General features: G+C 39.5%; 1 protein-coding gene and 2 pseudogenes across 3 annotated transcripts in view; 2 read left to right on the top strand and 1 right to left on the bottom strand.

The window, feature by feature from the left end:
- LOC307186477 (zinc finger MYM-type protein 6-like) overlaps positions 1 to 27,900 on the bottom strand; it is a 1,023,730-nt gene that overhangs the window by 896,024 nt on the left and 99,806 nt on the right. The window lies entirely within an intron of this gene.
- On the top strand, positions 1,630 to 6,012 carry LOC307186786 (phosphatidylinositol N-acetylglucosaminyltransferase subunit P-like; annotated as a pseudogene). Its single transcript has one exon. The product of its transcript is annotated as a phosphatidylinositol N-acetylglucosaminyltransferase subunit P-like (transcript).
- LOC307186682 (mitochondrial import inner membrane translocase subunit Tim17-A-like) lies at positions 6,744 to 7,527 on the top strand (annotated as a pseudogene). The gene has a single exon. The product of its transcript is annotated as a mitochondrial import inner membrane translocase subunit Tim17-A-like (transcript).

The following is a 27,900-nucleotide window of genomic DNA, read 5'->3' as shown; positions in this document are numbered from 1 at the left end:
CCACTCTTGCTTTATTCTTTCTCTCTCTCCCTCTCAAGCTCCTTACTGGCCCATTCTTCCCTCCTCTCTCTCCTCTCTCTCCCCTCTCTCTCCTCTCTCTCCCCTCTCTCCTCTCTCCTCTCTCTCTCCATTTTGTATGTCATCCTCCAGGAAGGGCGAGGACTAGGGTAAGGCAAGAAGAGGTGTCTTGGCCACAAAATTTAAGGGGGCACTAATTCTCAAGTGCTGCCCCAGTACTTACTGACCCCTGAGAATGAGTGCCTTCTTAAGAGTGAATCTCCCAGAGTGCAAAATTTAAGGAGGCGCTCACTCTCAGTATTATGCAAGTACACCTGAGAGCGAATGTCTCCTTAAATTTTGCACCCTAGAAAACCCACTTGCCTCACCCCAGCCCTGGCCCTACCTCTAGGGCCTCTCCATATGGCTTAGAAGCACCAAATTGAGACACACCACAGCACAGTGGTCTCAGGGGAGTCACACCTCCTACATCATGACTATCTTTCAAGAGGTAAGGGAGTTAAAGCTGCTGGGCCAAGAAAAGTCTTTGCGTATAACTGGTACGTGGTGTCACTTTCACCCTATTCTATTGGTCAAAGTAGTCACTGGCTCTGCCCAAGTTCATGGATAGAGAAACAGACACCAACTATTGATGAAGGTGTAAGGAGGTCTCGTTGCAGAAGAGCAAGTGGTATGACAGACACTGTTGGAGCCACCTTTGGAAAATACACTCTTCCCCATCTTCCTCTATAAATTTTTGTTCATGTTATTCCTGGAACATTGCAACATACTCCTCATTAATATCCTAGCCTCTAAACGTCATCTTCAGTTCAGTATACTGAAGCATAATGCCTGCTGCCAGACCTTCCTGTCATAAGTATCTTATCAGCACCCTTGCTTAAATTGTCCAGTGATTCCACTGGCTTATAAATAAAACCCCAACTATTCTACCTGTCATTTAAAGTGTTCCATGATTTAGTACCGTCTCACCCGTTGTTGGTTAAATTGTGTTCCCCAGAAAGATATGTTCAAATCCAAACCCCCAGTACCTGTAAATATGACTTTATTTGGAAATAGCATCTTTACAGGTCATCAAGTTAAGATGAGGTTCTGCTGGATTAGGTTGGGCCCTAATGCAATGACTGGTGCCTTTATAAGAGAAAGAGATCTGGACAAAGAGACAAGAGGAGACACAGGAAAGAAAGTCATGTGAAAACACAGACAGACTGAAGTGATGCATCTACGTGCCAAGGAATGCCAAGGATTGCCGGGAGCCACCAAAGCTCGGAGGGAGCAAGGAAGGATTCTTCTGTGGAGCCTTCAGAGGGAGCATGGCCTCGCCAACACTTTGATTTTGGACTTCTGAGCTCCTAAGAGAGAACAAATTTCTGTTGTTTTAAGCCACAAAGTTTGTGGTAATTTGTCATAGCAGCCCTAAGAAACTAACACACTACCCATCTAATTCTAACCCACACTACTGCCAAACACTCCGCATTTATTTAAGCATAGTTCTCTTCCCTGTTCCCATCTTCCAATTAATTACTGCATCTCTCTTTGTCCTTTCCTTCTACTAAAAGGAACAAAGCAAAGCAGTGCACACACCTATAAATTGTGGCTAAGTTATAACTGGCATCTTCTGGCACTCTGCTAGGCAGGGCTACTTGTCCCAAACACTGAGTCAGAGTACACTTGGTATAAAGAGAGTTCCACACATTTGTTAACTTAAATAAAAATGTTAAGAAGATATTAAGTTTTTTTAGTAAGTGCTTAGAGTTATAAGTAGAACAATTCTTTCCCTGTCATATTCTTTGTTCATCAAAAAGAAACATAATGTTTAAATGAGATAATAATTTCTAGAAATGGATTGTGCAAAACTATAGAAGTCCTTCCTCTGCTAGTCAGTCACCTCTTAGCTGTCAGAAAATGTATGAATTACAGTGGCTTTAACCAACTGGACCAAAAATGACTTCCAAATCGTAATTCAATAACCCAGAACTCTAGCAAGGTAGCCTCATTATAGTTCCCATTTGGAATGTCGGATACAGTATATGAAGAGCTCCTCAAGAAATTAAGGAGGTCACTTATCCTTTTCCCAAAAATACTTTACATGGTAACTTGTGCAAAATAAATATAATACTTTTTAATACAGTACAAAATGAACACTCAGAGAGATTTGAGGGACAGAATCTGGAATGCTGGAAGTGATCATACTACTGTATCCTGCAGTGGTCGGTATACATCTGGAGCCCTGAATACCCAGTGGCTACCACACCTTTAGAGGTAAGTAGATGACCTGGAAGGCACTAATGGGAGCAAGAGGGAGAAGAGGCTTGAGAAACAGCAGATTTATACAGTGATGTTTAACTTGAAGAACAGAAGTTTCTGAAAAACCTTAATTACCTTAATAAGTAAGAAGGACCTTTCTATCACAGAATCAGACTTATTTTTTGTGCCCCAAAGAGTAAAGCTAACACCAATAAATGAAAGTTACAGGAAGACAAATTTTGATTTGTCTTAAAAGAGATTCCTAAAAATCAAGTTAGTAATTGTGAATTGTCCCTGGAAATGTTCATGCAAAGACTTGCAACTACTTGACAAGAGTATCTTGGTTATCTTTACAGCCCTAGTGCATAGCAGAGATACTCCCATGTAATAACTGACTAATACGTATTTGATAAATCAAGGGAAATTCAAACAGACCCTTCTAAACCTAGGATACCAGTATTTTGGGATTCCAAAAGAAACTCAACTACGAGACACTATTTTCCTTTCAATGGGTCACAATTATCATAATTTTCTTTATGCTGGATGCATACCCCTCAGGAAAATAAAGAAGGACTCCAAACATCTCAGTATGGATATCCAAGGTAATACCACATAGTAATAAGTGTAAAATGTGAAACACTTAAGTTCAAAAGTTCAAATACATATATTTACACATATACTTAATCCCTCTAAAATTCCCCTTATTCAAGGCAAAAGTGAGCTGCAACTTATCAAACCTTTACCACATACATTAAGCTCAGTGCTTTCATATTCATTCAAAAGCATTTCTTGAATGCTGACCATATGCCAGACATGTCTAACACTGTCAACCAATTTAGTGAGGTAGGGATTAATATCTTCACTTGAAGGCCAAAGGAGTTATGTAACTTGTCCAAGTTCAGGCCACCACTAGCCCATACAGAGCATTTGTGCAAACAAAAAAAACAAGGACCTCTTCCTCAAGACATTTTACTTCCATTTGCCAGAAAATGTATCATAATATACTAATTTTATCTGAACAAGAAACTTGACTGTCCTCTGCCATAAAATTGTCTCAATAAATATTCAAATTGGTAAGTCTATGATATAAACAGTGTGCACCTTAGATCAGTTTCTTTGTACAGTGCACAATTTACTCAATGGTAAGTGACAATCCCATCAGACCCATATGAGATCTAATAAACGTAGCATCAGGGATTTTACTCCAAAGTACTACCATTAACTCCCACCCTAAATGGGAATCATCAAGAATTTCGTGTGAATTACATAATCCTCTGGCGGCATATGAGTGCTGTCTCCTTTCTGCACTGTTTCATACTCAAAGCACTTCTGAAATGTATTTAGGTGGACATAAACCCACTGAAAACACAGAAAGCAACAAATGCTAGATGAACGAGAAGGGTTCCTCAGAAAGCTCATCGTCAGCATCTCCCAAATAAGAACTGCTTCTCTAAAGCCTGATTTTTACCTACCAGGCAAATTGAAAAATATTATTGATTAATATAAAGTAACTGTTCTCATAAATGTCGAGCAAATACTCACTTGGAACGTGAAGACCTTAATTATAACAAAAATGATTTTAATCAGATTCCACTAAGAGGAAATCTTAGTGCTTCAGATCAAAGTCAAGCCAAAGTACTTCAGATCAATGTTCAGTCTAATTCTGGAAGAAAGATATTTAGATAACAAGGGTTTTTACGAAAAGATGTTGCCTCTTCCTAGAGGAAGATATTCCAGTGTGAAACAGCCTTGACACCCAGTGAAAATAAAAATGTCTTCAGAAAGAACAATGTTATGTTTGTGTATGTGGTGCTTTAAATTCATCCAAACCTCCCTTGTTGGGTCTCTATTATGTTTCACGTTTTGTGTCAGAGGCTGAGAACACAATGATGATCAAATCCAGACCATGCTCTGCTCTCATTCCAGCAGGCAAAATTAATGTAAAAAAGGAAAGTGTGACAACTGCTACAATAGAGATCTAGACAAAATGTAACAGACCCACTTGTTCTTGCCTTGATTTGTTCTCTGAACATGATTTCTTGGAATTTAGGTAAATAGAGCTCACAAAATTTTAAGTATGCTTTATAATTAACGTAAAGCCCAATCACTATCATCATATCTGGCACACAGTAAATACATAATAGATGTGGAATGAATAAATAAATGAACTTTCCAGCTTACAAATTAGAGTTGGGCCATAAGCAAACATCCCCATCAATTATAAAAGAAGTGTTCATGAATACAAAATATTTTTAAAAAGCCAGAAGCCTAAGGCAATTTGAATTGAGAGAAGAGACCATCTAAAATACAAACCTCATACTGACCAGCCTAAAACATACATAAATTATTTCCTATACCTCTTAGGCTATTTAATGATATATTTTCAGCATCTCAGCAGCACATTTATTTTCATTTTCCAAGTCATGTGGGCTATTGTTTTTGTCCTAAATCCCAACCATATCTATCAATATGGCTTTGGCAAGAGTGATCAATTATGAGGAGCTCTAATAATTTCCATTGTTTTCAGCCATCCAGAGATCTGGGTTTCAAAGCAACACAGAGATAGGGACAGAGACAGGCAGATTGCTTCCTGTACAGAGGGGGATCTATATTCATGAATTCCAACTTTTTGGTGGATAATTTGAGAAGGTCTGTACCTTCAACAGTTTCAACCACTCCACCCTATACTAACCAAGCCTCCCCAAAGACACTTCACTGAAATAGAAGCAAGACGCTATCTACCTTACTTTTTCTTCTAATTCTGTGCTTTCGGACTTCTTTTTATTCCTCTCACATTCTATTATAAATAACTCGAGGATGGAACACAGTCTGTGCTGTTCTCCCTCATCAGCACCTAGCCCAGCACCATATGCAATGAAGCACTTATAAAATGCCTTGTGACGATTGACTAGACATGAAGCCACTGCACATATGAAACTCAGAAGCTGGCGCTTTTTTTTAAACATGCTTTTAGGCAATGCCTGATGTGAAGAAGAGTCACAAAATACTAAAATTAAAAGAAGCCTTTACGCTATTTAAACTACAGTTCCTGTCAACTATTTGTTGAACCCTGTGAGCTTCTTCCATACTAATTTCCACACGACCACTTACCAGAAAACAGTTCCAAACTTTCTAGGTGGAGTCCATGGGACTTGAGACGGGAAAGAAAGAAGAACATAAACCTACTCTACAGCTTGCACCCTCCCACCCGGTACGAAGGTGGTGCGCCTGCACCCCAGCGGGGGACGCCCTGGCCTTTCCCTCAATTTCTCCTCCTGCAGGGCACTCGGCACTCAGGAGGCCGAGCTGCCAGCAAGACGGGCCCAAGATTGTCTACAGCCACAGAAAAAATGGTGGAAAAGTCACCCTTGCCATTTCCAGAAAGAGCGATCTATGGCTTGCTTTGCTGTTAAGCTCCCAATTTTGGTGCACACTATATCTCATGTGGCCTTTTATTCCTGAATCTTGGTTGAACACCTTAGGCTTAACCTATTGGCCTCAAAAATATCAGGCAGTTGCATTGCCTGTCTACCTCATTACTACTATAGCAATCCGTTACATAGTCTTATTTGGAATAAACATGATGAGTACCTCCCCACTCAACTCCATTCATGTAATCACAGATAACGATGCTAAAAATCAACAGCAGAAGAAATACCAAGAGGCCATCTAGCATTAGAAGATATTTCTATTAGTGAAATAAACTAAATATTCCTTCTTGCAACCAAAGAACTTTACACCAAAAACTGAATTGTATGCAGACTAACACCAAGCATTTATTATTTTTGACATAATATTGATCATAATTATTTTGACTATCTTTCTTATTAATATCCAGTATTATTAATAATCCAGTATTAATATCCAGTATTGAAATGTAAAAAGAAAAAAAAGTTAGTTGAATGTCTCTTAGATTAAGTTCCATTCATATTGTAAATGTTCTCAAATATTAGACATTAATGGAATACTGCATTACTAGATATAGATAACTTCATAGGACAACTACATATAGATACTATATAAGAAAACTACATATATAGAATACTCTATAGTATAACATAGTATACTTGCAGAGAAGATCCACTTCTCAGTAACCCAATGAAATTCTGGAACCATTCATGCTGACAGTTTTCTTAGATACTGGCATTCAATACAATTTAAGTAGAACAATTAAATAGGAGCAGACAATTTGGGTTACACCATTAAGGTGGCAAAAAGCATGTTCCAATATACTATGAATTTTGTACAGTGAAACACTGATAAGTTAGTTCTTGATTCAAAAAGAAAATAAGTTTCAGCTTCCTTTTGAAAAACAGGCATCATCATTGCTCGCTACCTATGTTCAGGTTTCTACCAAATCTTCAGTAGGTTGCATGTACTCAGATCTGATAAGAATCGCACAGGCAGAAATGTTGAAAATTCATATGTTTTGGCAACTTACGATAATCATTAAAAAGAGATTCAGGAGTGGCAGAGTCAAGATGGAGGAGTACACGGCACAAGCCTTGCCCCTGGCGCAATGTGGACGACTGTGATGGGGTCTTTACGATGGGAGCCATAGGCGGTGGGATCTTTCAAGCAAAGGTTTTCGCAATTCTCGGGTGGGAGTAAACCACAGACTATGAGGGAATCTGACAGCTATTAGAACCAGGGCTCTGCAGTTGGGAGGTAGCTTTGCAGTTTGGGGAGGTCTGTTTTCCATGATTGACTGCAGTATGGTTCACGTCAGAGGGAAAGAAGACCCCTGGAACTGCATCACGAGTGGTGCCTTAACAGGAGCCATCCTGGCAGCAAGAAATGGACCAGTGGCCATGGTTGGGTCAGCCGCAATGGGTGGCATTCTGCTAGCTCTCATCAAAGGAGCTGGTATCTTGTTGACCAGATGTGCCTCTGCCCAGTTTCCCAACAGCCCTCCGTTTGCTGAAGACCCCTCCCAGCTGCCTTCATCCCAGTTACCATCCTCACCTTTTAGGGACTATCAACAATACCAATAGGACCTCTCTCCCAGGACTTCTTTAACAGAATGAGCTGCAGTTCAAGGAAGGATTTCAGAAGATCAAGTTCAGTCTGTTTTTAAAACTGTAGGTGGGACAACTATGGCCAAATAGGCTATGAAGAGACATTTAGCACCTTTTTCTATTTAAGGGAACGTGGGAGATCAGTGGAACAGAATAGAAAGCCCAGAGATAAACCCATGCACATATGGTCACCTTATTTTTGATAAAGGAGGCAAGAATATACCATGGAGAAAAGACAGCCTCTTCAGTAAGTGGTGCTGGGAAAACTGGACAGCTACATGTAAAAGAATGAAATTAGAACACTCCCTAACACCATACACAAAAATAAACTCAAAATGGATTAAAGACCTAAATGTAAGGCCAGACACTGTCAAACTCTTAGAGGAAAACATAGGCAGAACACTCTATGACATAAATCACAGCAAGATCCTTTTTGACCCACCTCCTAGAGAAATGGAAATAAAAACAAAAATAAACAAATGGGACCTAATGAAACTTAAAAGCTTTTGCTCAGCAAAGGAAAAGACGAAAACAAGATGAAAAGACAACCCTCAGAATGGGAGAAAATATTTGCAAATGAAGCAACTGACAAAGGATTAATCTCCAAAATTTACAAGCAGCTCATGCAGCTCAATATCAAAAAAACAAACAACCCAATCCAAAAATGGGCAGAAGACCTAAAGAGACATTTATCAAAAGAAGATATACAGATTGCCAACAAACACATGAAAGGATGCTCAACATCACTAATCACTAGAGAAATGCAAATCAAAACTACAATGAGGTATCACCTCACACCAGTCAGAATGGCCATCATCAAAAAATCTACAAACAATAAATGCTGGAGAGGGCGTGGAGAGAAGGGGACCCTCTTGCACTGTTGGTGGGAACTTAAATTGATACGGCCACTATGGAGAACAGTATGGAGGTTCCTTAAAAAACTAAAAATAGAACTACCATACAACCCAGCAATCCCACTACTGGGCATATACCCTGAGAAAACCATAATTCAAAAAGAGTCATGTACCACAATGTTCATTGCAGCTCTATTTACAATAGCCAGGACATGGAAGCAACCTAAGTGTCCATGAATGAATAAAGAAGATGTGGCACATCTATACAATGGAATATTACTCAGCCATAAGAAGAAATGAAATTGAATTATTTGTAGTCACCTAGAGTGTGTCATACAGAGTGAAGTAAGTCAGAAAGAGAAAAACAAATACCGCATGCTCACACATATATATGGAATTTTTTTTTTTAAATGGTTCTGATGAACCTAGTGGCAGGACAGGAATAAAGACGCAGACGTAGAGAATGGACTTGAGGACACGGAAGGGGCAAGGGTAAGCTGGGACGAAGTGAGAGAGTGGCATGGACATATATACACTACCAAATGTAAAACAGATAGCTAGTGGGAAGCAGCCACATAGCACAGGGAGATCAGCTCGGTGCTTTGTGACCACCTAGAGGGGTGGAATAGGGAGGGTGGGACGGAGGCTCAAGAGGGAGGGGATATGAGGATATATGTATATGTATAGCTGATTCACTTTGTTATAAAGCAGAAACTAACACACCATTGTAAAGCAATTATACTCCAATAAAGATGTTTTAAAAAAAAAAGATTCAAGTACTTACATGGTGGAATTTTTGTGTTCTAGTTTTTCTCATTTAAAAAGTTTCTTATTACCCCTTAGAGTTTGAATACAAAAAATATATTTCTAATACTTCCATCTAGGTCTAGATAAATTCCCCTTAATTTCACTCTTTTCCTCTGTTGAAACCAAATGTGCATCTAGTTTACATAGGCACAGGATAGTACTAAGGCAACTAGTAAGTGCTCGTATTTCATTCAGCAGATATTTATTACAAATACATGCAAACTTTGTATAAAGTGCTGGAGTACTAGGGGTTGTGCAAAGATAAATTAAAAGGACAATCAGCTTTCCTGATTTGTAATTTAAACAAAATGAATACAAATAAAATAGTAAAGAGAAGAAATGGAATGACATGGAACGGAATGAAAGGGAATAAAATGATAAAGTGAAAAGGAATGGGAAATTATTTTTCTACTCTTGGCTCCTTCTTATGTGATTATCATACTGTTGTTCTACATTTTGCTAAACTACTATAAAAAGCTTAAAGGCAGAGTCTATCATATTTTTCACCATATCTTTAACATCTGCCATAGTGGAAAATACACATTTAAGTGAGTAAGTAAACAGTAAAATATCACACAGGAGAAACAAAATTCTGTAAGCACTAAAACCAACACTGTGAACGTAACTACCTCAAGTATTAAGGAATCAGCTTATTGTTATCTGAAATAAATGATGTAAATGTTTTCTCAAATTTTTATCTTAGAATTCATCATTCGTGCCTTTGAGGTGGGGACTTCAGAAGTTAGAAACGACATTCTTAGTGGTATTTACAGCCAAAACTAAATCTTTCAACAGTAGTTCAGGCTGGATTTCTAGGTTTAGCATAACAGGATGTAATTTCGTATATAAATATGCATGTGATTTTCTAAATATTAAAAGATTCTTCTCTAGTCATGTTCCTCATTGAGAAAGGGTCTAAGCAAAAACAAAATGCTGAAACAAGGCCCCTAGTTTTTAAATTGCTTTTACTGAGTGGAGGGGATCCTGGCACCTAATTACCTAATCCCACTGGAAGAACTGGCATGCAGGAACTAGCAGCCCATGGTTGCTAGAGTTATGAAACCTGGAAAAAATAACATGAAACTCCTATGCTCAAACACACATATTTGCACATGGGCTAACTTTCATCCAGTAGACAGCCCAGACCTCTTTAGAAATTGCAGAGTAAGTCAGGAAATTAGCTCCAAGGATTATATGCTTCTACTCTGCTTCAGGGGCCCCAATTCACATCATAATGGTTCTGAGAAGTTTTCATGACCAAACCCAAGAACAAGGAGGCAGAAGACCTGAAGGTTCGCAAATGACCCACCCACCCTCTTCTGTGGAGACAAAACAGTTTCTATCCAACACCCTCAGAGGAATGCGAATGATCTGTTCAGGACTGAACTGCTTTACCCTCGCTGTATGTAAATTACTCATTACCCCCTCCTTTTGCACATTTTGCCCTCCATTTTCCCTGCTTACTTCACCACTTTTTCTCCGAGCTACCTCAATTGCCTTGTGCTTTGCTCTCTTCAGCAACTTAAAAAGGAAACTAGATTCATTAGCCAAATAACAGAATCATACATTTCTTTTTGATCTATTGGGGAGTAGGGAAGATGCTTTGGGATTTCTCTGATATTCAGCTTTTTAGAAAACAATTCCTTAAATTATTGTTTTAAATATTTGAACTGCTTCGTCTAATTTTCTCTGATGACACGCTAAATTAGACTAAAACATGAAACGTTTTGAAAACCTATTTCTGTTGTCAGTGCTTCCACAAGAACAGCAGGGGGCAATAGCACACCAAGAATTGTGGAAACTGTCTCAGGCTCTAAGAAACACTGTTGAATTGCTGCACTGGGTCTGTGTACCCCAACGCGATGATCTCAGCTCTCAGATGAAGTCTTTTGTTTTCTGTCCTATTTTACAATGCACTGTTCAGTTTTCTATGAGTTGTGACTTATTCAGACAGCATTTCACTGACAGTTTAGCTTAAGAAAAAAAAAAAGGTGAAGGAGGAAAAAAAAAGAGGAAAGAAAATTAAAGTGCAGCAAAATGAAACACAAAAAGACAAGGAAGAAGTAATCCTGCATGTATTGAAAGTTTGTCCCTTCTCTGTTCCCATCCACTGGAATCTTAAACATTGTTTTCCTGGATTACAGACTTAATTCACCCTTAACCCTTCCCTCATAGATGCACTCATTTCATTCTACCTTCTCTGTCATACAGTTTTCTGTTAAAACAACGTATTTCTTTATAAAAAGAACAAACTGTTTTAAGCTGAATATTTTTTAAAAGAATTCAAAAAACTGTGTGCTCGCCTTTGGTCAAGCATCTCTGTATAGAATTTTAATGTTTTTCTGCTTTTTAAACATTTATTAGTCAAGATACATTTCATTGCTATGTTTCAATAAAGTTTTCCCCTGTAAATTCACGCCTTCAGCTAAACGGCAAAAAGCTGCAGTTGTGAAGCTATATCTGATGAGTTTGGGGGTAGAATATAAAGTAGAAACTGTAACATCAGAGATTTGAGGAATATATTCAAGGATCATTTCCACTGCATTGGAAGGTGTTTCATAATCCAACCTTCAAAACCAGCAGAGATTAAACTATTTCATGCATAATTTGAGTTGCACCCCAAAATATAAAACCCATAAGACTGGCTTCTTTCTCCCACCTAGGCTGGAATTCCCAGAGTTACTAATGCATTCTCACAGAGTTATTAGTTTATGACTGTGGAATGGCAGAAGTAATATTATTTCAACATGTGGCACTAAAATTCCTCGTCAAGGGATAGTCCTTTCCCTCCCTGAGACTGAGGGCTCTATCTGATACCCTCGACTTTATCCCCTCTGGCCTGTCTCCTACTATTCTCCTGCACACAGCGCTCCAGTCACACCAGCCTCCTTGCTGTTCTCTGAAAACACACCAAGTAATCTTGTGCCTCAGGGCCTTGCAGTTCTCTCAGTCAGGGTAAGTCTTAGCCCACTTATCCAAACGACTCATTCCTTCACCTACTTCAAGAGTTTGTGCGAAAGTCACTTTCTCGCTGAGGCTCTCCCTGACCACTTACTTAAAATAGAAAACTCCCCCCTAGCATTTCCTACTCTCCTCCCCCTCCTTTATCTTCCTCAATAGCAATTACCATCATCAAATATTATATGCTACATCTTACATATAATAAAGATGAGCTACTGAAACCAAACGTATCTACCAACAGAGGGCTTAACCCCCCTACTAAATGGACAAAACAGTTGATTCCAAAGCAAAACCCAACTCTTTGCTGCACATAAAAGACAAAGACACACCTAAAACAATTCAGAAATGCTAACAATGAAAGGATGCACAAAGGTATACCAAGAAAATACAAAGAAAGAATTGAGATTTTGAAATCCAACTAAGTAGAATTTAGACCCAAACCTATTAACAAGTCAAAGAGCACTTTACAAATGCTAAATGCTACAATTCACAGTGAAAATAAAATATTTATAAAATATGCAGCAAATAACACAGTAGCTTCTTTCATTTAGCAGAAACTACGGGAGACTCAAAGAGACTAGAAATACATAAATAATAGCAGACTTTAGTATACCTCCCTTGGTCCAAGACCAAAAATGGTACCAAAAACCATTTATAATAATTGATTCCATAATGACAGAGACATCTATACTTCAATAAATTACATAAAGAAAAGTACAAATAATATTCTCCATCAACAAGATGATAAAAGTATGAATCCATAACAATCAAAACATAAGAAAATCTTCCCACTTTGAAATTTAAAATGTTTCTATTAAACTTAGCTTGACTCAAGAAAAAAATAACAACTGATAATGAAATTTTCTAGAAACAAATAATGAAAACATGATATCAGAGTTTACAGGATACTGCTAAAGAGTGTTTAGAAAAAGATTCATAGATTTAAATATTTGTATCAATAAAAATGAGAGAAAATGAGATAGACATTATCCTCAAAAAGTTAGAAATATTTAAGACTTGTTTTTTTTTTTTCTCCCTACTTTGGACTTAATTTTCTTTTTAATTAAGCAACCTAGATTTGAAAACAACCTGAAACAAATAAACTTAGTTGTATCAAACTACATTTAGCACTTTTATAAATTCATTATAACTTTGGTTCTGTTATTTTGAAACTAACATATATTATGGGGAAAAGTAAATAAGCAATTATGTTAACATTATTAGGAACCATGCTTTTCAGCAGAAAAGAGATTCTATAAAATTAAATAAGTAAAAAATTCTATAACCTTTCATTAGAATTGGAGTATCAGCACAAAGTTATGATTTATTTTTCTTTGAAAAACCACATATTTCCTAGATCTGTATTAAAATGTCTGAGAAGTAACAACAAGCCTTTTAGCCATGAACATCCTACATGCACAGACTGTGGTCAACAAATACCATTTTCACTGAAAGCAATGAAGTCTCCTTTGAGAAATGGCTGATTCTAGGTCTGGAGCAGTAAATGAGACTGTTCCAATACGAGACTGGGACTCTTTAAAGTATCCAAAAGCAAGGAAGCTATCAAGACATTTGCAGTTATCAAATGAACACAGAAGCCAAAGATGGGCAATTTGAGCTTTAAAATGAATAATCACTGCAATTATATAAAAGCATAAATAGAGATGCCAATAGAATCAATGCAAAACTAGAAGCAATAGGAAATTCAATATGAGAGCGAGATACAAAATTACATGTAGAAATCGATGTCTTCATATGTTTAAGCAATAAGTGATTATAGGGGAAAATAGAAGAGATGACCCCATTTACATTACCAACAAAAATGAAAAAATATCCTAGGAGTAAATGTTATAGGAACTGTGCAAAACCTGTATGAGAAAAACTTTAAAGCTTTCCTGAAAGATAGAAAACTGTGACTTGAATAAAAGGAAAAATAAACCTTGCTCCTCAATTGAATAATGCAAAATCATAAATTAATGCCAATTTTCAAAGTGTTTTTTACACAGCTAGTTTCTGTAGTTTACATGGAAAAAATAAATAAGCAAGATTATTTCCCCCAAAACAGGAAATCAAAATAAGAAAACAGCAATAAGGCAGGCCTAGCTCTACCAGATATTAGAACATATTATACAGTTTCTATAATTAAAACAGTATAATATTAGCACTTGAGTAGACAATCAGATCAATAGAAAAAAATAGTAAATATAGATGTAGAGCCACGTACAATGTGGAAATTTATGTATGTGATAAAAGTGGTATCTCAAATCACTGCGAAATAAATGGGCTTTTGAAAATTAAATGTTGTTAGAACAGCTAAATAGGTCTGTGAAACAGAAAACATCGGATATAACATCACCTAAGTGGAATTCCAGCCAGAAAAGCCAAAAAATTCAACGTCAATCTTTCAACGAGGACCAATTTGAGTATCCAAATTGAAGGGCATTCTGTTAAACCACTGGTCTGAACTTTCCCAAAAAAGTCAATGCCAGAAAAAAAAAAAAATCAGCAAAAAAGGCTGAGGAAGTAGTCTAAACTGAAGGAAGCTCAAGAGACTTTATGACTAAAATCGACACGTGATCCTTGTTATATCCTGGATTTTTATTCTACAGACAACAACAGGGTAAGCAAGGATTTGGGGTGGCGTGGGGGGACAATGGAGGAAATTCTAATATGGACTATATATTAACTTAGAGTAATGTAACAACGTTTACTGCATTCCGCCTCCCCAGGTCTGAAAAGCCTAGGGATACATTTCCTAAAGACACAGCACTGATCCTATAGGCCAGTAGTCCGCAGTTGGGGCGATTTTGCTCTGCCCCGCCCTCCCCACACCCACGTGATAATGTCTGAAAACATTTTGGGTTGTCACAAGTTGGGGAGGGGAGGGCCGGGTGCGACTGGCATCCAGCAGCGTGTGAAGGCCAGGAGTGCTACTGAACACTGTACAATGCCCACGACAGCCCCACTCCCCTCACTACAAAGAGACTGCACGCCAAAATCAAAAGCGCCACAGTTGATAAACCTTGATGTAGAAGAATCCCTTATTCTCAGGGGACAGTACTGCGATATTAGGCTGAATTAAATGAAATGGTCTGCCGCGCAGGTCAAATATTGGTAACATTTAAGGGTGAAGGGTTATGACGTCCACAACTCACTCTCAAACTGTTCAGCAAAACACACTGTACATGTCCTTCCGCCCTGCTTTCCTCCTCCCTCGGGTACTGAAGCAGGGTCGTACTCCTCCTAGCGCGGACGGACCCGCCGAGCCTGCGCGGTGGGAGGACCCTGCGAGCGACCACTGCGCAGGCGCTAGGTGGCAGCCACGCCCACGCGGCGCTTCTCCAAAAGTTAACAGAGGTGGGGCAGACCTCGCAGTCACTTCGGCTGCCTGGAGCAGAGGAGAGAAGAGAAAGCTCCCAAGGGGGCTCCGCTGTCTTCTCCAGGAGTGACGACGCTGCTTTCCCAGTTGAACCCCGCCCCCTCCTCTGCGATCCGCTGCGGGCTGCACGGAGCTTCGCTTACCCTTTGGAGCCCTCTGCCAGGAAGAGCACGTTGCGTGAGGCCGCTGGTGCCTGGCCATTCCCGTGCAGGCTGGATTCTCCAGAGGTGAGCTTTCACACTCTGCTTAGTGGATTCTGACTTACTTTCTGACGAGCCTGGGCAGTACTACAGCTCGTGACCACTGACCGAAAATGCCCGGGCAGGCTCATTCCACACGGGGCTTCTCGCCAACAACAGCTTACCCAGGTAACATTTTTAAATACCTTAAAATTTTTCAGCCTAGAGTTTCTTAATCAAGGAGTTGACAGACTTTTTCTGTAAAAAGCCAGATAGCAAATATTTTAGTATTTGCAGGGCAGGAACAGTCGCCTCTGTCGCTTATTTTTCTTTTTTTTTTTTTTTTTAACAACCTCATAAAAATGTAAGGAAAAAAAAACCGCTCTTAGCTTCGGGCTTTACAAAAACATGGGGATTACTATGATTAGATTACAGTCTTTCAGTTTACCCAGCACGGAGGCTAGAGCTTAAGTCTCTGGTCCAACCACAGTTCTGCAGTAAAGACTCAGGTTCCAGGAGGACCACGACCCAACCGGGCTTACTGGGCGCCACCTACTGAGGCTTAGTTTACCATCTTTTGGGCCCCTACACCTGCACCTCTGCTCTTCTCTGCTGAGTGGCCGTTGAGTTCCTGGCAGTCAGGAGGGCTGCCAGGATATCCCCAGACAAGCAGCCACACCCTCCTTCACTCTAAAATGACAATCCCTTCCTATCTGGGAGCAAAAACCAAAGTCCTCACACTGTGATTAAATGAGTATAAACAATACAAGATCTCAGACAATTGTATTTATATAGCATTTTTTCTACTGATAGATGTATATATTTATGTCCACTCTGGTAATTTGGAAAATACAGAAAAGCATATGGACAAAAATTAAAATTCAGCATACTCCCAACCCACAAAAATGAACTATCAAAATGTTTCTGTATTCTTCTAGTCCAGCTTTTCAATGCATATTAATAGGACAACTTACTGAACTGGATTTCTAAAAAATTTTTCTTAATAAACTTTTGTTGAATTACAAAATCCAAAAATGTGGTGAAACTGTAAATAAACAGTTCAATAAACTTTCAAAGACTAACACAAACATAACCTTGCAGCTGCCACCCAGATCAAGAAATAGAGCATGCTCAGTCAAGGGCAACTTCTCCCCAAATATAACCATAATCAAAAGATTAGTTTTGTCTTTTCTTTAATTTCACATGAAATGAATTATTCAGTAAATATTCTGTAGTATTTTATTTCTTTCCATATTACATTTGAGATTCATCCACTGTTGCATGTAACAGGTTTGTATTTTATTATATGCTGTATGGCATTTAATTGTGTGAATATGCTGCAGTTTATCGTTTATACTGTTATTTTTTAAATTTCAGCTATATTAAGGTATAATTCCTATACCATACAATTTTCATCCATTTAAAATGTACAGTTTAATGTTTCTTTAGTATATTCACAGGTAAGTGCAACCATTGACAGGCACAGTCTGTTTTAGAACATTTTCATCACCTCAGGACAACTCCATATTCTTTAGCTGTCACTCCCCTACCCTGCATCCTCTCCAGCCCTAAGCAACCACTAATCTATTTTTTGTCTCTATAGATTTGCCTATTCTAGATAGTTCATAAAAATGGAGTCATATGTCTTTTGTGGCTGGTCCCTTACACTGATCCTGAATATTCATGTTATTTCCAGGTTTGCAGCTATTGCAAATAATACTGTTGTGAACATTACTATACTAATCAGCATATTATGTGTATCTAAAGCTATATATGTATCACATAGATACATATTTCTCTTGGGATATATACCTAAAAGTAGAATAGCTCCAACATAGGTTACGTTTATGGTTAGCTGTAGTTGACAGTGCCAAACAATTGTCCAAATTTACACTCCCACCCGCAGCGTGTGAGACTTTTCATTGCTCCACACCCTCACCAACATTTGGTGGTTGTGTGGTTTCAGTTTACACTTCTTGATGACTAATGAAAAAAAGCACCTTTTCATGTAATTATTAGTCCTTTGAATATGCCCTTTAGTAAAATGCCTTTTGGTTCTTTATTCCATTTTTGGTGAGGTTGTCTTTTTCTGTTTGATTTAAAGTGAGTCCATTTTCATTTATGAGTACAGCAAACAAACAAACACTTTTCCTAATCTGTGACTTGCATTTTAACCATCTCATTGTTAAATTTTAATGACTGTAAATTTTAAATTTTTATTGAAGTCTAACTTTTCAATCTTCTTTTATGGTTAGTACCTTTGCTATCCTAAGAAACCATTGCCTACAAGGACCTTCTCCTGTTTTACCATCTAAAAACATAATGTTTGGGGGACTTCCCTGGTGGTCCAGTGGTTAGGACTCCACACTTCCACTGCAGAGGGCAAGGGTTCGACTCCTAGTCAGGTAATTAAGATCCCACATGCCATAAATTAAAAAAAAATAAATTAATTAAAAATAAAACATAATGTTTTTCTTTGAATCTTTAAATCTACTAACCACGTAGGATTGATTTTGGAGTATGGTGTGCAGTTAAGTGTTAATTTTTTTTTCATATAGCTATCCCGCTGACCCAGGTGCTCTTCTTGAAAGACTATTCTTTTCCCACTGCCCTGCAGTGTCACCTTTCTCATAAATCAATAGAAACATAAATCAGTACAGATCCTGCAATTAATAGACAAGGTCTTTAGCCATGATAAACATGTTAAGGAATCTTACTAAAACAAGATGTAATATGTGAAGAAGTAGAGAATTTCGAGAGAGATACGGGTAATATTTTTTTATGAGATGGAAATCCTACAACTGAAAAATATAATATCTGAAATTATTTGATAGGTTATCAGTAGGTTGGACACAGTCATGAAAGCATCATTAAACTTGAAGACAGGTTGCTAGAAATCATCCGAATATAAGTGCACTGAGAAAAAAATATTTTAAATAAAGCATCAGTGACTGATGGAACAGCATCAAATGGCCTAACATACATGAAACTGAACTCCTGAAAAGCAAGGAGAGAGAGCCTGGGGCAGAAAAATATTTGAAAAATTATTAGCAAAAGCTTTCCAAAATTGATCAACTATATTTTATCCAGGACGTTTACTTGTTTTCAATGGGGAGTGGATCCCAATAACCTAGCTTACCATGAATGGAATTTAGAAGTTAGCATACATCTACACGAATGAGCAGCAGGGCATTTTAAAGACACACAAATGTGGAAAAATACTCTGTTGGGTGGAACTGTCCCGAACATTACTGTACTTTGCGCATAAATGTTGCCTACCCATTAAAGCCCATAGTACCACCCCAATCATAGTAATACCAAAATGTCCTCCCAGTTTTTCAAAATATCCCCTCGGTGCATAGTATGGCCCTACATCCATCGAGAACCCCTCTCTCACATGATCTGCCACTGCCTCCTTTCCTCCTTGCCCCATGCCCTTTCTAACCTCATCTCTAATGCTCACATCTCGCAAACCACACTGGCATCTTTCCATCTCAGGGCTTTTGGGATGGCTTTTCTCACTTCCTGAATGGTTCTCCCCCCAGACATCCACATGACTGACTCTCTTCTCCTCCTCAGGTCTTTGTTCAAACGTCATTTTCTCAATGAGACCTAGAAATTAAACAAAACAAAACAAAAAACTTGCAAGTTCATTCCCCCATCCCCAACTTATTTTTATATGTAGCCTTTATTTGAAATGCTATGGGGTTCTTTTTGTTTTTGTTTTTTTGTGGTACGCGGGCCTCACACTGCCGTGGCCTCTCCCGTTGCAGAGCACAGGCTCCGGACGCGCAGGCTCAGCGGCCATGGCTCACGGGCCCAGCCGCTCCGCGGCATGTGGGATCTTCCCGGACCGGGGCACGAACCCGCGTCCCCTGCATCGGTAGGCGGACTCTCAACCACTGCACCACCAGGGAAGCCCAATGCTATGTATTTTAATTATTTAATTTCCTTACTGTCTCACTTTCCGCACCAGTAGAATATAAGTTCTGGTGAAGACGGAGGGGGATTTAACCAATCTTGTTCTCTGTAGTGTCTTCAGTACCTTAAATGAGTAAAAAATTATAACTGATAACATTTTTCTCAGGGCTGGCATGTGGGCAACCTTAATTTATTCCTAATAACCTCTAAATCTTTCAAGATACTTCTTCAGTTTTTCATGAATAAGAAAGTCCTGACAGTATTCCAGTAATTTTTAAATGTTTAAGGTATGTCTGAGTGTCTTAGCAAAAAGGATTACAGCAGTAAAAGCTCCAGCTTTTTACCAAAGACAATAAGAAATGTGATATGGTTGTTTCCAAAGCAACGAAAAGCTTTACCTCATTAAGTAGACTGAGGGTTTCTCCTTATTAGATTGAAATATCCAATCAAATAGCTGAGGGCTGCCTCACAAAGAAAAAACAGTTAGAGCTGTCATCACAAAGAAATTTGCCTATTCAATTACAAGCTAATTTGTACCAACTTCTTTCTTCAGGCATTCAGGCATCAGGATCGATGATGAACTTTCAAAAAGGAAAAGGATGGAAAATCATCGAACTTACCATGAACTGTGCTCCCTTAAGTGTTTCCTTATAGCATGTGCAGAGTCAAGGGAAATTATATTCCTGTATTATTTAGTCTACCAACAACCTATTTACCTACGGTCTTAATCTGGGTTATTCTTGAAAGTAGAGCCTGAAACAAAGGTAGACACATTCTATTTGGGAATGTGATCCCAGGGAACAGGAATGAGACAGAGGGGAGTGAACAGGCGGAAAAGGGAAAGTCCAGACAAAACAAGGTAGTGTTATTGAGTGGTCCACTAGCGTTCATGGCTACTTAGTGCAGAGCCTTCCCAGGATTCTTAACAAACTTTGGCTCAGAACAGTCTGCCTGAGGGACGAAAAGAAGAAGGATTTATCTCTCAGCAGCTATCACCTGTGTGCTGAGGGCTGCTCCCATGGGGCATTAACTGCCCCCTGAGGAGACCCTCACTGGTACTACAGCATCACATGTGCTGCAACAGAGAAGCTTTAGGACAGGAAGCTAGATTCTTGACGCGACCCTGAGATGAGGCACTGACAGCACAGAGCGGGATGAAACCTGCCCAGAGCTGTTAACCAAAGCTGCGGCTGGAATCGGAAGTGGAAGAGATGGGAGACAGTGCACAGGAGGCATCTCATAAGCCTAGAGAATGTGTTGTTAGCCTTGTCTAAATCCATATTCTCTCTTCTTTCTATCATCAAAATTTCATCGTCCAGATCAAGGCTGGCAGAAGGGTTAAATAGGAAGGTTAAATGTATTTCCTAGAAGCTGTATGTTAACAGTTTTAACCTTGAGTGACACTTACAAGAAATAGAAAGTGACCCTAGAACTTGGAAAATTTTTAAATTATTCTACTTGAAACATTTTACCATTGGATAGCAATATTAGATATCTTCTAAACTCATGTAATCTCAGAAGTAATCATGAATTGTTTGGAGAAATAAAATTAATCATTTCTTATATTTCTATTAGCTTTATAAATCAGTGTCATTAATTTTTCCTAAGATATTGTTTTCTACTGTCACATAGACTAGTGATACAGAGCTTACAACCAACAAGGGAAAAATTGGTAGAAACACAGGAAGGAAAAATGTTGGAATAATTTCCATAACCTAAGGGGTTGGCATTAATATTGGCTGGAATCGGGGAGGCAGGGGGGAAACTGCACATTTTGACTTGGGGTTCCTCTTTTGAAGTTACATTTTACCAGAAATAATTTTCTCTCTGCCTACATCCATGTGATGTCATTATCATCCTCACTTGTTTGGTCTGGAACTGCCACCAGTAGGAATAAACTTTTGAGTTATTTAATATGGATCGAGGGCTTCCCTGGTGATGCAGTAGCTAAGAATCCACCTGCCAATGCAGGGGACACGGGTTCGAGCCCTGGTCCGGGAAGATCCCACATGCCGCAGAGCAACTAAGCCCATGGGCCACAACTATTGAGCCTGCGCTCTAGAGCCCACGAGCCACAACTACTGAAGCCCGCGCGCCTAGAGCCTGTGCTCCACAACAAGAGAAGCCACCGCAATGAGAAGCCCACGCACCGGAAAAAAGACCCAACACAGCCAAAAATAAATTAATTAATAAATTTATAAAAAAGTATATATATATGGATCGAGCTCCTACTATTTGCTATGTATTGGCACACTGCATATGAGTAAGACATAATATAAAACATTACATCCAAACATTTCAGAATACATACTCTTTTAAGGTATACCCAGGACATTTACCAAAACTGACCATATGATTGATCACAAATGGTCAGAACAAATTTCAAAAGATTAAAATCCTGTAAGAGTATGAAATCAGAAATCAATTATATAAAGATAAAAAATTTCCCAAATGGTCGTAATGTAAGGAACATACCCCTAATGACCCCTGAGTCAACCTATAAATCACAGTGGAATTTAGAAAATATTTTTAAATGAATTCTAATGAAAATACAACATATCAAAACTTCGTGGCATGCTGTGAAAGCAAATGCTTATGGGAAATTTATACCTCCAAATACATATATTAGAAACTTTACAAAAAGGTTAGCTATCAGTGTTTCAAGAAGCTAGGAAAATAGTTGTGTGAAGCAGCTTTTCAGGCATGGGACAACTGGCAGCAAAGGACTGATCACAAAGCAGGTGGAACAAGGTGACCCTACCATTGTCCTGCCTTTCTGGGTTTAAGCACTCTGGACCTCGTTGCAGGAGGAGGAGCTTGAACGGAGCAAAGCAGTCCTGCTGACTTGAGGAGACAAGGGTTAGTATCGAGTGGGACAAGTGTCTTGAATTTCAGGGCAGAGTATCAGCAAGAAAGAAGGTATGCAGAGAAAAAATTTCCAGAAATTTGCATACGGATCCCTCTGTGCCACTGCTGCACACTGAACAATTCCCAAAACAAGCACAAGAGTGGGAAACATTTAACTTCCATCCAGCCATAGTGGGGTGTCCTCACAGAGAACTCCACACCAGGAAGGCTACATCTTACATAAGTAGGGCTAAACTAGCGTGACAATAAAATCTAGACTTGCTCAAAAAACAAGCCTCAGTAACATGAAGCTGATCCTCAAGTAACTACCTGCCAGAACCAAGTCCAAATTTGTTAGTTCAGGTCCTCCAAGAAGCACATGCAAATATGGAATTAGATTTACAAGAGATGTACTTGGGGAAATGCCTGTAAGGGTTGAAATAGAGAGGAAGCCAGAGGAGTAGAGTCTTCAGACTGCCTAACATGTCTGACCCCTTTGAAAGAAAGAGAGAAGGAAGGAGGGTTGAGTGGCAAGGGTCCCAGACTGCAGCATAATTCCAGGAAGGTTTAAGGTCAGAACTTGCCTCCCAAAGGAGTTCCTACCTCACAGGAATAGGCGTGCGTTAGGATACCTGCTCAGTGGTTGTTCCAATGGAAACGACCCATGGGAAATGTAGCCTAAGCATGAAAATAATGGATCCAGAGAGCAGCTGGGGCCCTCAGGTATGCTACTGTCTGCAATAGATCTGGGTAATGTACTTCCATGGCTCTGTAGTCCACGCCTTGTGCTGCCGAGCTCAGGGAGCGAGGCCTCCGTGGTCCCTGTGGGCCTATCTTCCTGGGGGAAACTTAGAAGAAGGAGGTAGTAACATTAGCGAGATGAACTACATCCCCTCTCTTGGCAGTTGATCTCAGAGCTTCAAGTGGTCCTCATCCTCTCCTTCCTCCACTATCCATTTTGGGTTCCCATCACATTTACCAATCGTCTCAGCAGTTCTTGGCAGTTTACCTGATGATGTGATGCGAATTTTCATCACATCTAAGGGTCTGAACTTTTAGTGACCACGCCCTTCTTAGGTTGGGTTTGCCACGTGTGTCTGTTCACAGTTACAGTAGCGCAAGGCAGGAACAGGAGGCACCAAGTGCCTCACCTGGAATCCACACACATGCCTCCCTGTGCCATTTTGTACAAGCAGCCCGACCTGCTCATCACGTGAATATGGTGACTCCTCACCTGCATACCCCTGGGCACAAGGAGTATAAAGTGCCCTAATGGCAGTTATTTCTTGTAGCTCAATGGGACCCTTACCATAGCCCCTGGCAAGAGTATCCCCACTTTGGGAACCAGGGCCTCAGCTTAGAGAGGGTAGAGTTGCAGGGCAGGAAGCATGCATGCTTCCAGTAAGAAGTCATTGGGAGTGTTGTAAATGAGGCCACTCCTCTGCCATCCCATTTGACTCTCATAATCCTCCTACTGGGGACGCAGCACCATAGAGGTCTCTGGTTTAATGAATACACTGTATCCTGAAGGATAACATCCCAACCTTTCAGAATGTTGCCTCGAAGCTCATACTTTAGCTGTGCCTTTAGAAGATTGTTCCAGCATTCCACGAGGCTGGCTGCATGTATCAGGCTGTAGGTGGTGGAGTATGTGATAAGACCAGGGGATCTCATGGTCATGGGCCTACTCTTGCACCTTCATCACCATCAAGTGGTCTGATACTATGTAAGTCCTTTATAGTGGTGCTGGCTGAGGCTCTGCGGGTAGGAAAGACAAACCCATACCTGCACTAGGTTCTATCCCTGTGAGGACAAATTAATAGCTATTCCCAGATGGGAGAGGCCTGTTATAGTTAACTTGTCACCAGGTGACCAGTTAGTCTCCTTGAGGAACAGTGCCATGTTGAGGACTTATTGACGGTCTCTGTGGCTGACAGGCTGGACATTCAGAGGCCACAGTAGCTAGATCAGCCTTGGTAAGTGAGAGTCCATGTGTTGAGCCCAAACATAACTTCCAGCTCTGCCACTGTAGCTACTCCGTTCATGTGCCTATCATGCCGGTTCGGGGTGTCTGATGACAAGGCCTGACTGTCAAAACATTTTGTTTATTTGGTTGCTAAGTGCCCCTTTCATAATGGTTGCTTTCTGGTGGATGTTACTGTGTGAAACAAAAATCTTCACACTCTGTGTCCACTCCCATAGGCCCATCCACATACCTCTACACCAGACTTCCTTGGCTCCAATTATCCAGTACTTTTTCCGTCCAAGTCCCTGAACAGATGCCTCAGCCATTAGCCACTGGCCAGTGAAGTACACATTCTCACCTAGAACCAGTTCTCTACACAAAGCAGATGATCAGGTACACCACTCACAGCTCTGCTTATTAGAAAGAGTTGCCCTCTCACTGACCTTCAAGTACATTCCTGGTCATAGCTATAATGTAGCCAACTCTTTCTGATCCTCTTTCCTGATTGGGATTGAAAAGTATACATTCACCAGATCAATGACACATACTAGGTACCTAGTATGAGCTTTTCTTAATCTCTGTCACCGATGATAACCACATCTGCCCAGCAGCTGCAGTCAGGGCTCATACAAGGTTATACCTGCAGTAGTCTACAGCCATTCTCTCCAGTTTCTTCAAAGCCCAAACTGGCAAAGTAAATGGAGAAATGATGGGGCCCACCAATGATCTCCACCTCCCCCCATCCCCACCCTGGCCAAATGTTTTTGATTTCCTATTTTGGCTGGGATGAGGAGGAATTTCAGAGGTTTCCAAAAGGCTTTATGTGTATGTTGCAATCGTTTCTAAGAACACATTAAGGTACTGTGGGCGTGACCACTTGTGGGTCCACAGACTCAGTGTGTCCTTTGTGAAGCAGATTTTAGCCAGTACGACAGCCAGGACCAAGTGGTCCCCAGGAGCCCGCACTTTAACAGGGGGCCGTGATGCTGCTTTGGATTTCCAGGTATCAATGTCACCCTAGTAACTGGTCACATGTCCGTTTAGGGAAGAACTTGGTGATTCATCACAGTATATTCATGCCACTGTATAGCAGGGTTCTTCCTCCTAGGGACCCAGCCCCCTCTTCCATCTGTGGGTTCCGAATCTGAAAATTGCCTCAGATCTAGGGAGTGAACAAGGGAGCATGAGGTTTCACTGGGAACAATGTCCTCGGCCTCATCCTTTTCCATTTTTGCCTTACCGGTTATAGATATTAAGCAGCATTCTTGTCACTTGCCCTTTTATTTTGGCTGTAGGGGTGTTATGTTCAATTAATCATCTCCCAAACACCCTGAGGGTCAAGCCCCCTTGACTGTCCCTCCCACTTCACCAGTTGTTACAGTGATTATGGCAGCCTGACTTTCGGTAGTTAAGCACCAGTCCGCTATTACTTCAGCGCCCCTCACCCCCAATGACATTAACGAGCCCACCTCTGTTACCACCTCACCTGCAATCAGCCCTGTTCTAAAGAGGAGAGCCCCCACTGAACCCATGATGCTCGTACCCTTTTACAAGCACATCCCTGGCAACCTTTTGAATCATGTGTCTTCTGGGCTCTGCTTTGGAACAAAATCATGTGCTGGGTTTTCTAGGTTCCTAATATATCCAGTCCAGTATAACCACTTCCCTCAGCCTTTTCATTGAATGTCCTATCATTATCCAGGACAAATTGGGCATTTCCATTTCACTGTGTTGGCCATAACTATATCAGACTTCTAAGGGTTAGCCTATCAGTGAATTTGTCCCATCTCCTGGGGTTCTTGCTAGGCTGATAAATCCTGTGTCCCAATAAAGTGTCCCTTAATAAACACGTTCTTATTTTTCTAGTCTTATATCCTGGCCCCTGGATAAAGCACCCTCAAAAATCCAAACCTGGTACATACTACTTCTTGTAGCACCTTCAGTATATAATCTTTTTCTTCCCTTATCAGGCCCAGCACTTCTCAAATGAGGTTATGCTGGATTTAATTCTAGTCATCTGCCCAGCAGACTGGAACGAAGATGGAGGCATCTCATAAGGGGTCACCTACCTACTGTCTTGTCAAGAAGGGGCCTCTGTGATATCTTCCACCATAGGAAAAGTCCATAGCTTTCCATAAAATACTATGCCGTCCCATATGACTTCACTGGTAAATTCTTCCAAACATTTAAGGGAAAAAAACAAGCATAACTGACATGGAATTACAAAAAGGGAAAATTATAGATGGAGCCGACATAAAAGATAGGATTGTCAAATCAGACTCAAAGACACAGGAATAAAAGGTTTTATCCATGATATAGTTTTGCTAATAATCTCAAGAATACAGGCAATCAAGAGGCACAGGCAAAGCAGAGAGAAGTCGTGAATAATGTCTATGTATTCCTATTTCCTTCCTTCTTGCATTGGATGAGCTATTTGGCAAAGCTGGAAAGATACATTCTCTCAATGAGGTCACTTCACACAACATGGAGTATTTTAGGTGATGACACTTCTTCATTTTATATCCAGGTAATTGTGTAACTTACATGATACTTTCCTGAGAGCCATGCCCCATAAATGCAGAGATTGTGATTTTGTTTACCATAATCAATTCTAAGTCAGGGAAATCCTGCTAAAAATGTTTCAAAGATAAGGATTCATGTCCTACTAATTAATATTACTTTCTTTACATGAAGTCTGTTATCACTATGTTTACAAGATAATTAACCTGGCTTCTTTTTTCTTCTTTCTTTCCTGGAAACATCTTTCTTTCCTGGAAACATTTCCAGGAAATATTCTTTGGAATCTAGCTACTTAACTCTTTCCTGCTCAGAAGCCAATAAACCTCACAAATGTAGGTGCTAGAACACTAAATAAAATATTATCAAACAGAATCTGCAATATGTAAATAGGTTAATTAGTACATCAGGATGTTGGCTTAACATTTGAACATTAATAACAGAAAAATGAGAAAAAAATATAATAGATGCAGAATAAGCAATTGACAAATCAACACTCATTAACATTATAAATTATCAGCAAACTAGAAATGAAGGGAACTTTCCTAACCCGATAAGAGTATCTGCTAAAAACCTACAGCTAACGTAATACATAATGGTAAAACATGGAATCTTTCCCCTTGTGGTTGAGATTAAGGCAAGGATGTTCACTCTCAACACCTCTATTCAACATTGCACTTGATGTCCTAGCCAGGACAGTGAAGAAGAGAAAAAAACAGGAATATATATATTGGAGAGGAAAAAATAAAATTGTTACCCCATGATCTACCATATGTAGAAAATCTGAAATAATCTACAAATGAACAATTAGAATGACTGTGAGGTCAACATTGTGATACAGGGTAACTCTATCAAAATCAATTGTACTACATATTATTGTACTGGATCAATTGGACAAATTAAAATATTTTAAATTTACAACAGTATCAAAAAGATCAAATACTTAGAAGTAAACTAATTGTAATACAATTTTTCTACACTAAAAACTATAAAATACTGCTAAGTGAAATTAAACAATATTTAAATAGAGAGATGAACAATGTTAATGGAAGGAAGACTCAAAATTTTTAAGATCAATATTTTTAATTTTTTCCTAATTTATTTATAGAGTCATTGCAATACCAATAAAAATTCTAGCAGGGTTTTTTTTTTTTTGAGGAAATTAATAAACTGAATCTAAAATGTATAC

This window comes from Stenella coeruleoalba, assembly GCF_951394435.1.
Source record: "Stenella coeruleoalba genome assembly, chromosome: 5".
NCBI lineage: Eukaryota > Metazoa > Chordata > Mammalia > Artiodactyla > Delphinidae > Stenella > Stenella coeruleoalba.
This window is presented reverse-complemented; position numbering and strand designations above follow the sequence as displayed.